Raw genomic sequence first — 12,824 nt, 5'->3', positions numbered from 1 at the left:
TGTCATCACTTTATCTTAGTGTTGTAAATGGCGGTAAACACGGCAACCAATCGACCATCCATTCAACCATCCAACCAATCAATCAATCAATCAATACCCTCCTCTTATTTTTATTGATCAGTGAAATGGAAATATATGCAGTTAATAAAACAAAGTATAAAAGCAGTCTATCGCTGTAACAGACGTTCCGGTTTAATTCATTCGTCATCACTTTATATACTAGTGCTGAAAAAAGTGGTAAACACAACAACCAATCAACCAACCAATTAATCAATACCCTTTTTTATACCAAGTATCAAAACTTTGAAGGCTTGCGAAAAGATTTCATGTAACAAATAAACAATCACTCTAAAGTCCGAAACAAATAAATGAAAAGCATATAAGAATAACAAAGGCCGGAGATTCTTTAACTTCCTATAGGGCCACACATAGTGCAAGCGAATCCCATAAAGATATTGATTATTTGATCGGACTTGCATCTTGTTCTGAAAAACTTTATTTGATATTTTTTGGTAAATTTATTCAAGAAAACTAGAAAAAAATGTCTTAGATTTGGCAACGAGAACAGAATAGTGTTGTTATCCTTTGGAAATGAAAATAAATGAAAATAAAGATCAAAAGTTATTACAAACATCATAACTTTAATGTAACTTTGTGAATCCATTCTTGTACAAACTCTTGACGTGTCAGGATGTTAAACATGGTTTACATATGTAAAATAAATTGCAACGGAAGCTCATGTTAGCTGGATTCTAAAAATACAAACTAAATAAACCTCTTGGTTTTGAGTACCGGTTTGAACTCGCATTTTTTAGTGGGCTTATACATCATTTTTTGAGTATCCTTGATTAGTGTCTTTATATAAATCGATTTTCTTTTTTTCCTTTTTAGACTACAGAAGTTGTCACTCATCATTGAAAACACATGCCAACTTAAACAATGTTTTGTCTTATTTAATTTTAAAGAAAGAAGAACATTTTTTTGTAGCATCACGTGAAAAGAACTAAAAGCAAGTATTTAATCGCCAGCCAAGGAACAATCTTATTTCAAGAAATTAATGATTGTGTGTTCCTATTCCTGAAATTGGCGGGATAATTTTAACGTTATGCACATGTCTTTGGGCCAATTGTTTATTTTGATGTTATTTGCGTTATACCTGTGTGACATTAAATCCAGATTTATTTGTCAATCAGATAAAAATGAAGAAAAAATAAACACAAAATAAAAACAATGGAAGAAACATTATAGGCATTGTCCATTTGACTAATAACATGAGTCCTTATGACTATAAAATATACTACAGTAGTCATTCCTACTTCCTAACTAGCATGTATATTGTCATTTCGGGGCCTTTTATAGCTGACTATCCGATATGGGGTTTGCTCATTGTTGAAGGCCGTACGATGACCTATGGTTGTTAATGTCTGTGTCTTTTGGTCTCTTGGGGAGAGTTGTCTCATTGGCAATCATACCACATCTTCTTTTTTTCTATATATATATATGGTCCCAATAAGCATCATACGTGGTCAAATGTGACTAACCATAGTGTGACTATGAATTAGCGTAGTCAAACTGATTCCAGTCATTGTCATATAGTGGACATTTAAAAATAACAATTGAATTAAACAAATTATGCAAAATGACCAATTTCGACTTTTAGAAGTTAAATGACTTAGAGGATAATGTAACAATGAAATGTATTCTCTGTTCAACAACACAAAGTATGATTGAAAACATAGATTCTTATAAAAAAAACAGTCGTTTGTTATATTGATATATAGGCGATTTGTGATTGAAATATTATCTTTCATTAGTTATGCAAACATGCTATCTTTTTGTCATTTATACGTCTTAGTTATATTGTTATTTGTATTTTGTCAAAACACATATAGGTTAATTTAAGTTAATGACAATATAGTTTTGAATTGAAATTACAATTATTTGACGGCTTGATATTAAAAGAATATTTTGCAATGGTCACTAAAGAAAGAAAAAAATAGAAAACCTGCATAACATTTATATAGCACATGCAGTTGCAAGTGACCAACTGCGGTTCCTACAAAATTTTGCGAACTTTTCTTACTAGATGTATTCATTGCATCCCTAAATCACTGTTTTTGCAAGAACAACATGCGCTTTCTTCTAACGAGCATTAAACATACAGTGGACAAATGAATCATGTTCAAAATATTTTTTGTTGACGAACAAACTGACTGTGATAAAAGACAACATCAAAAAACGAAATAAAAACCTTAGAACCTATCGCGTTTCAAACTTTAATTTTGAACTAAATACTATTTTAGCTAAGATTAATTAGAAATGGGGCGTTTCTACAATTTAAAGATATGCAAAAACCTTGTGATAAGGAAATAAAATAAAGATAAGATGCACAAAACCAGTTTATAATTATTTGGAATGTATATAAGTTATTTCCTGTTGAGTGTTCAAAAACCAAAACTCGTTGGTCATACTTCTTATAATATTGTTCATTTCTGATTGCTCTTAATTGTTGGGTGTCTGTCTCGTTGGTTTTATTGTTTGTTTATTGTTTATATTGGTTTAAGAAGCGTATATACACAATTGATATACAATAAATATATACAAGTCTTTATAAGTTTAACCACATGATGTTTTAAAAAGGATTCTGATATTCTAATCAAATCTCCGGAAATCGGTAAATTGCTGCACATCTGCACAATTGCAATTTAAAACGTTGTGTTTTGTGTATACATTTTCGAAAATATATCTCAAACATATATATATTATACATATTTGTTTTATTCATAAATTTAGATTTGAATGTTACGTGAATCAACTTAACCACAAGTATCTGTAATAATGTATTGTGAAGAATTTCTTGACACGCCTTTACATGTTGACTACAGGTAGACTTAAAATTGTATTTTAATATTAATTACATTTCATGTTACTTTACTTAACATGCTAATGATATCTTTAAAATCTGATTAAAGTTGTTTTTCGTATTAAAAAAATATTTGAACTTGAAAGAAAAAGAAGTGAGTCATTTTTCGTATTGTTAAGTAGTTAGTATTCTGCAAGGTCAACCGAATTCTTTTTCATACCTTTTTACAGGTGAATAATTTGATATTTTTTTTATTCATTAGTAAAATATTTCAATCATATCTCAATTAATATTTCGACAAATTGATGGGTCATTTGATCCTTGTTCCCATTACAATAAAATATTGACCACAAAGGCTACAGTTAAAATGGACAATGCCCTATAGCCAAGGACTATACAATGTTTGGTGTTTTGTTGTTACTGAGTCATAGCTTAACTGCCTTGGGAAACATCTTTAACTTTATTTCACTGAATAAGCCAATAAATTTTATAAATATGACATTTTTTGTTCATTAATCAAGTGTATAGTATTACCGAATTTAAATATATTTTTTTTTCCAATTAAAAATTTCAAACAATATTTACACATATACCCTTTGATATTATTATACAAATCTGTTTAACATATTTTGTTGTTTCGATTCGTAACAAAAATTGAAATAAGGTTTAAAGCAAAACTTTTATGAAAATTCTTATGAATTCAATCAAGAGGCATAAAAAGCCAATTTTATCGCAGAAATTTTATGCGTTTCTTTTTGTAAGCACTGATCAAGCAAGCGATTACATTTACTGCTTAACAAAGTTTTCGTTTGTTTGAAATCTAAGAGAAAGAATAGATACATGGAAAGTGTAAAGCTTAATTACTATCTATATGATGATATTCATAAAAAATGATAGATTCAAAATGATATAAATTATCTACCTTTAATCAGTGATAAATCTGATTCTGATATAAATAACGTTATAAAATGATGACGTCAAAATAAAATATAAACTGCTTTCAAATCTTCTGTTATCATTAAAACCTAAAAATATCTTTAGAGCTTTTACAGAATCCAGCTGTTTTCTAACCTCAGAAGTAGGTGCACCCGTCTAGGCGTAAGTTGTGCAAGTTGCCACAAAATGCAATCAACCCAGCTGGAGGTGATATGAAAAATGCTAGAGAAATGTCAGTTTCATGTAAATTTCATTCAGAAAATTTAATGAATCAAAATTTTAACCATGATAAGTTGTGTGTACAGGAATCTTACACATTGAGGTGGATCCTAAATACGATATTTTTAGAAAGTGACGTTTAAATGCAATGCTTCAAAAAAGAGATGTTGGTTGTACGTCAATATTATAAAACATTAATCTAACAATACAATCAAATAAAAGACACCAAGACGTTAAAACAATAGTGTCAAGTGTCTCTGATGTCAAGCTCTTAATCATCTGGATTCAAAACAAATTGTAAATCAATTAAACAAAGACTTCCAAAGATCTATAAGATATATATATATCAGCAAGTATATTTGGGTCCGCTCCCCATCCCTTTCGTGTGTGTCTCTGGAATAGCAAACGATGTAAAGAATAGTACACATTAAAAATAAATTCAGAAAAAAAAACAATTATCAATAGGAATACAAAGACTAGAGGACAAAACAGAAGATTCCTGTAAAGCTAAACCAAGTTATAATTTGTGGATAAAGGAATTTGCTGATAAAGAATCCTGTGCCTTTATAGACTACAACATCGACCGCTGTATTACAGTTTTTGGAAAATTTCAAAAATGAAAGTCTCGAGCCGTGCTGTAAAAACAACCCATCTTTCATGCCAATGAAAATTTCAATTGCAAGTAACAAATACTTTTAGTTTTCTGAAATATATAATATAATTCGATGTTAACTAACTACGTATAAAAGACGCATTTCACAACTACACTACATGACCTGATAATACATTTCGGAACGGTAGTTGTTTAGACGTTTTCGGGACGAAACATTGGGAGCTACTAAACACAAAAAAAATTGAAATTTTATCACTATGGGTTAGTTAAGGAAATTCAAATGTCCCAAAAGCATGCTTGTTTTGAAATTAGATTATCTTTCCCATACCCTACACAGGCAGTAACCATGCACGCACTCACAGACGTGCATTTTCAAAACCTTTCGACAACCGGAAGATTTTTGTTAAATTTTTAAGTAGCTGGTTATGCATATAATAACAACAAAGTATCAGACATATTTCTAGACATATTTCTGCATTTTTCTAGTTCTTAAGTTATTTAAAGAAATGTTAAGGAAGTTGGTTTAGAAATTTGAACATTTGGGATATTTTGTCGGTTAACTTAATATATTTACCCTTATAACTTCCCTGTGTATACTTGCATCTTATTTAGACGGACGATATTGGTAAGTGTGTTGTCTGAAACTCATTGAAAACCAGATGATCTCACTTCTATACAGCAACAGCTCATGTCTATAGGGACACATATATATGAAATAATTGCTTTGCTGTTTCAGATGTTCAAAATAGGATCGCTGATGAAAATAATGACTGTAAACATTCCATACGGTTCAATCGACGTTTTCTTTGTATAAATGCAATTTTCATGGACAGAGCCACAGTTCGAGGAAAGACAGGGGGCGTAACTGTAACCGCACGTTAACACCCGATATTCTCTCCCGAAAAGTAATAGGATGAATGCCCCACTTGAATCAGCTACTGCTTTTGCTTAGAATGGAAAGAAGAACCATTATGATAATGGATTATATTATATACAAAAATTAATACATATTCTTTATTTCGACGGACAATATTTTAGTTATTGTTTGGAACACCCCCCCCCCCCCCCCTTTTCCCCCGATCAAAAAATTGAGGGTTTACGTATTTAAATTTGGTTATATTTATCAACATTGCGGTTTCCAACAACAGTTCTGCATTTATGATCTTGTTACATGTTGAAAATGACATAATATTGAGAGATCATTAAATACACATAAAACTATGATACTGTGAATTTTAGCAATGCCGGATTAAAAACCTTTTTAAGATTGTCTTTCTGTTATTTAAAATCAGGTAAAATAGTCTCTATCTCTTGATTCGTATATTAGATAAAGATATCTTGACTGATTTATTTGGTTATATGAAGGAATAAGTGATTTAAATAAGCTGATTGCAGTATATTTATTTAAAACATTTACCTTTTAAGGTAGAAATAATTAAGCACTGAATAATGGGAAAATATGTATTTAATCAAGTATTTCTTATTGTATAAATCAATATTATCTAAAGATATAATGAATCGTTATCCATTTTTATGAAATCATTCTGTGGTTTCAAATTCACGGTTCATTTGTTAATGTATATCATAGCAGTGTTTGTAAACAAACAGATACATATTTTCTTCCTGCTTTACACATCATCGATGCGGAAACATGCGGTTTCTTTTTAATGTGTGTCATCGTTGTAGATTCATGGATATGAAATAATCTTTCTTTTATATAATTTCATACCCAGAGTTGAATGATAAATCAGATATGTGTCAGACTGGCCCGAACTCCCTGAGTCACAGTTCAAAGAATCTCTAACAGTCTGCGGTAGCTGAAAACCACAAGATGGTGATTACTTTAACACATCCAAGGTAATAGTATTTAGGGACTGTGTCCGAATTCAATCATCATAATAGGTTCAGTGCAGAGATATGTTAGAACAATCCTTCTTTAAGGTCACAACGTACCATTTCGATTGCTAATGAGGGTCTTTGTCAGAAAAAAAAACATTTTTTTTATTTGAAAAAAACAAAGGACAGTCCCTTAAAAGTTGTTGTCACTAAACTCAGTGTATATTTTGTGTTTTCTGTTCTTTAAGGTCACAACGTCCCAATGCGATTGCTAATAATCGTCTTTGTCAGAAAAAAAAACTTTTTCTTTTTAATTTGAAAAGACATCGGACAGCCCCTTCTTAAAGGATGTCATTGAACTCGGTATATATTTTGTCATTTTGCGTTGCTTCCAGTAATATCATAAGTCACATTCATGAATGAAATGAGACAGCAATTGAACGACTATAAAATCGAAAGACATCTGAAGGTCAGAATACTACCTTGTTTACATAATAGAAATGTGACAATCCTCGCTTCAAGTTAGATCGCAGAAGTAGATAACGTATATATATATTATATAGTGGAAGTAATTATAGTATGTATATACTTATAAGCGGGAAATGCTACAAATGATTCAACATCATGAGTGATATTTTCCTGTTTATTCTGTATTGCTGGCTATAGCTAAATACATAATATGCATCCTTCTATAACTCCATAGAGCAGACCATTGACATGTATTCTTTTTGCAATGTGTTGAGTCAGTTTTTCAAAAAGAGCGTACAATTATACCGAACACTTAAGCCAAAGGACAACCCAACACAAAAATTAAGATACGTGACATTTGTTGTATTGTCCGTGGCAATATGTCAAATGAAACTTAAGCCAATTGATAATGTCCACTTTCCTACTTGATATTTGAGCATATTCACTCATTCCCAAACGAACCTCTTGAGAGAGGAAAAAAGAGTAAGATAAATGTGTGTAATTCTATATATATGTATGCAATATAGAATGAAATTCAAAACAGTGTGGCTGTGGCCATTGATTGACACATTAAATTCATCCACTGACTGGGACAATTTACGTGAACGTTTGTCTGTAACGACCACTGTTCACGACGTACCTACAATAGACCTTTAAACTGCGGGGTCACCGAAGGTTTCTTAACGCCTTTAATTATAAAATAATTCGAAAAATTAATCAGGAATAACCTTTATGTTTTGATTTATATAATTGATATAAATCAAAACATCGTGTTATTTCTGATTAATTTTTCGAATTACTTTATTAGGGTGTTGAGAACCTTTGGTGACCCCATAGTTTAAGTGTCTTTAAAAAGTACATAGTGAGCAGTGGTCGTTACATACAAACGTTCACCTAAATTGTCCCAGTCAATGGATGAATTTAATATGTCAATCAATGGCCACAGCCACACTGTTTTGAATTTCATTCTAAAGGAATTTAACTGCACCATGCAGATGATGCGCATTTCGACAATAAGTGTCACTTCAGTGATACACGAGTTCAAAATATATTCCAAAGTCCAAAACCTATCCAACCAAAGCTGGGCAAGGAACCAGACAAAGCTTTATTACAACATATTAAAGAGGGGACCAAAGCACGGACTAGAATGAGACAGAGAAAACAACATTGTTTAAAGAAGAAAATCATTTGTATCATACAGAAATATTGCAGAGTACAGGTATAGAGGAAAGTTTGTGAAAGTTTACATTGTCATTTCGGGGCCTTTTATAGCCCACTATGCGGTATGGGCTTTGCTCATTGTTGAAGGCCGTACGGTGATCTATAGTTGTTAATTTCTGTGTCATTTTGGTCTCTTATGGACAGTTGTCTCATTGGCAATCATATATGCAATTAAACAAAATTATGAAAAAATAATTGGATTACTCAATTTGATTTTAATCTTTTCTATATTATATATTTGTGTCAATTATGTAAAAATAAATATTGAACAGGAAAAAAATCACTCATGATGCTGATTCATCCAATTGCATTTCCGTTCGTATATATTTATACGTATGTATTTCCTTTATTTCCAATTCAAGAGAGGAAATTTGTAATTTTGTGGTAGACTTTGCACTACTGTCTTTAGGGCTTTGACGCTCTGTTGAGTTTCCCATGTGGTTATGAATGAAAATTTCTATAACCATTCAACATATATTTTCACACGATGATTTGCAAATCATTAACTACAACTGGGTATGTTGTTTTGGGAACAAAACCACAAACCGTGTCCATACTTTTGAACGCAAGAGGTACATGGCGTCATTTAAGATACGGCATGAGCCTATATCATATATAGGAAACTCGATGATTAAGATCAATGTGGTTTCTTCAAAAGAGAAGCCTTTTCTTCTGAGTCAGCATGGTCAAACGTTTAAAGCAAGACGGAAATATTTTGCATGTGGATATGTACGACCATTGGCGTATTCCGTCTCTGGAGGGGGATATTTTCAATCGAATGAAACAACAAAAAATGCAGATCTATATAGAACCGATGAAATTTAATCTATATCAGTCTTTTTCTCTTTTCCCATTTTTCCATATTATTAAACATGAATTTTTAGAGTGCGATGTGAAAGGCTAACTTTGTCATTTTTAAGATACAAGAGATTTTATCAGCTATTAATAATTATATATCCTCAGCAAAGTGACTCATCAACTGAACTCGGTTCCAAAAATGCTAATAGCAGTTTATGTCTTACATATATAGGAACCGGGAAATCAGAAACAAACTAGAAATACGACCATCACCACCTGGTCCACTACAAAATGCCCCTCCGCATACCGAGATCTGGCTGAACCAACATAGCCTTGGAGTGGCACACGTAGGACAGTTCATGATCATTCTAAGTGGTGAGTTATAAGTCTTCCCTTTTGAAAATCTGACGGTAGTTATCATCAGTTAGTTGACCATAATGGAATATCTGGATCACAGATGACGATGGTATCCGTTTTTTGACAATCCAGTCCTCTTTTCCTCAAATGTGAACTCATTTATACTGAATTTGTAATAAGATGTGCAACACGACGGGTACCATGCACATGTGGAACAGAATCTGCTTACCCTTCCAAAGAATCTGAGATTACCACGGTTTTATCGTGAGGTTCATGATGCTCAGTCTTTAGTTTTCTATGTTGTGTTTTGTATACTGCTGTTTTTCATTTGGTTGTTCGTCGTTTTTTGCTATGGCATTGTCAGTTTGTCTTCGACTTCAAGTTTTAAACATCCTTTGGCACCATCCTTCACTTTTAATTTTTATGACCTTGACTGCAAATCTCTAGATATGTGCGCACAATAATCTAGAAGGAAGTGGTTTTGTATAGTATAAACACAGTAGTTTTATTTTCAATGTTTACATGTGACAATATTCGAGATTGTTCTAAATAAACAATATTTATCTCAAGGTAATAAAGATAACATATTCATGGTTTGTAATCATTGTGCATATGACCAAGTTAAAGCTTGTAGGTTGTAGATAATTTTATGTGTGTAATGTACAATGACACGTCATATATTAAACAAAAGACAAAAGCGCTTCATGTCATCTTTATCCATCCATTAAATAAAAGAAAATAGACAAACATACTAAAGACAATGCTCAAGAAAGAATGTGCATACAATGTATATACTTTATGTGTTGAGTGAAGCCATTTCCAACATACAGTCCGATGATAAATTAATACATGAATACTTAATAACTCAACTTAACTTTAGCAATTTCCAACAGTTTTTACAGTTTGTTCTTATGGTGTTCTGACATTGAGTTGAAGTGTTGAGCGCTCAGAAAAGTGTTGAACCCGCAAAATCATTTAACTATGTACTTTTCCTATGCCACGATCCTGTTTTTCTGCAGTTGTCGTTTGTTGTTGTATGTCATATTTCTTTTTTGTTTTAAATTGATTTGTCATAAATCAGAACGCTATAGTTTTCTTGTTTTTTTAAATTATTTAACATTTTGTCATGCTAGGCTTTTAATAACTGGGTAAACGGTATGGGTAAGGGTCAATCTTACTTCCGATGGAACCGTCTTAAAGGTTTTGTGATTATCGTGCGTTCTCACCTCGTATGCGGGGAGGGGGTTTCATCCTGGGACAAGTCGACTCAAAGACTGGGCCACTGGTTGATGCAGCTTCTTTGTTAAGGACGCGGCATTTAATGGCAAGAGGAAAGACCGGTACCTTATGATCGAACTATCAATTTTAAAATCCGGTTCAGCGTGTTAATAGCTGTTTAGCAGGGTTCATAGTCATATCACTTAATTGCATCAATAAATTTTCTCGTCCTGAATATACATTTTATTTGCCACTGAGCGTTAAAAAGCTCCATCATTCATCACATTGTATTCAATAAACTTGAAGTACCATAGAGCGGCATCATACCAGTAGACAATGTTTCTTTATACTAATCATATCTATTATATATACATTCTAATATTTCCCAAATGCATGATCTACCCAGATTAAAATCTAAATGATTCATAATTATATATATTCATACAATGATTACATATTAGCGAGATGATGGTCATTTTTAAAATAATCTGGACACTGTCCAGAGTACATTTTACACTTCATCAAATTTCTATAATTTATTACTAATCTTTAAAAAATCAAAATTAGCAAATTATTCATACTAATGCGGGCTGATTCAAATGCAGGCTTGTATGGTGAATCAGCTAAGCGAAGTGAAATTAACATATTTCAGGACTAACTGTTTGTCACGGTTGATGAAGTAAAATTCTACCGATGTCTTGTTGTGAAAATGATTAATAACTTAGAAATCAGTAAAAAATGTATAAAAAGAAATAACAAGAAAATTTCATTTCAATGACAAAGAAATATCTGTATGATACATTGTTTTAAACAAATCTGTTGTCAACCTTCAGTTATATTTATATTATATAAATACATTAATTAAAATTCAAAGATAAATACACTTAAACATTTTTATACATTTTTTTCAACAATAAACACATAATGCAGTAAAGTCTGATAACTGACGGTGTCCATATATATGCAGGACACAAAATATTCTGTCTAAACATGGTAAAATGTTAAAATATTTTAGTACTAATTACATAGTATAAAATTAAAAAAGATTACCTTTAATATTTTGTTACAAAAAATGCTCTGATTTCATTAAACATCAACTGTTTAAATTTGTTCTGATGAAGAAAAAAATGCTATTGGACAGTCCAAACAGTACAATTGATTTAGGAAGCCAGAAAAAAGTGTTATAATCAGAAGTTGTGTGATCTTAAATCCTTCAAAGAATTTTAATTCATCTTTTTAAAACGTGGAAAATGTCAAAGTATATAGGAATTCTAAACGCAACGACAGATCGTAGTTTTCACTGGAAGAAAAGGGATTGAAAATGAAAATATAAATGCACATTCATTAAAATAATACACGGAAATAATCCAACTTTGACCACAATGCATTTGGGTATAAATGCTCAAGACACCCATTAGGCAATTTTACATCAGAACAATAATTACTGACAACTGACAGGGGGTTGTGTAATGTGCTATAAATAAAGCGAAGTTGGCACACTGACACAAAGAAAGAGAGGACCCGGGGACAAGATATTGTAATTAGCAAGAATAGCACTTTACCAATTTGGTGTGTCCGAAGCACTTCTTTGGTTTAACTTTCATTAGGATTACTCAAACCCAAAAAGGATGCATACGCAACGAATACTTGAGGCATTTGAATACATTGATAATTAGAAGAAAAAGAAAACGGAAAATTATAATATTATATCTTAAATTTATGTTATAAATAAAACTTTGTTTTTGGTCACAAGATTTAAATTACGGATCCCTTCAATGCTAGATCAAATTGAATTTTCAATCAATGCAGGAACTGATAAATTATTATAGATCTATTTAAGTTTCTCGAAACAATCGCACCAACAATGACCCTTTCCGCCATTGTACTCTATTTTGAATTATTTCAAACATGCAATATGCAAATTACGAATTGAAAATCATTCAGTCATTCATCTAGACTACTCCAAATGAACATGTGTGAATGCATGTCGTGTTAAAAACTTTTTAAATGAAGATAATTGACGCAATAAATTATGCACTTTATAATTTTGAAATCATTTTTCATATTTCGAATGAAAATATGATTCTGTCTCGTAGATTTTGAACTCTGCATATTTAACAGATAAGTATTCTTCCTCACATGATAAAACTTTCCCCTACCTATTCTTATAAGTGGATGCCCCAATTATTTTGATAAACACAGACTTATTTATAGATTGTAAACAGAAAGGTGATCTCATCGGCTGTGACGTAGGCAGTAGTATAAAAACCGATAATCTTATGGCTGAAATTTTCA

Source organism: Mytilus galloprovincialis, chromosome 3, assembly GCF_965363235.1.
Source record: "Mytilus galloprovincialis chromosome 3, xbMytGall1.hap1.1, whole genome shotgun sequence".
NCBI classification, from domain to species: domain Eukaryota; kingdom Metazoa; phylum Mollusca; class Bivalvia; order Mytilida; family Mytilidae; genus Mytilus; species Mytilus galloprovincialis.
Note: the sequence above shows the minus strand (reverse complement) of the source record.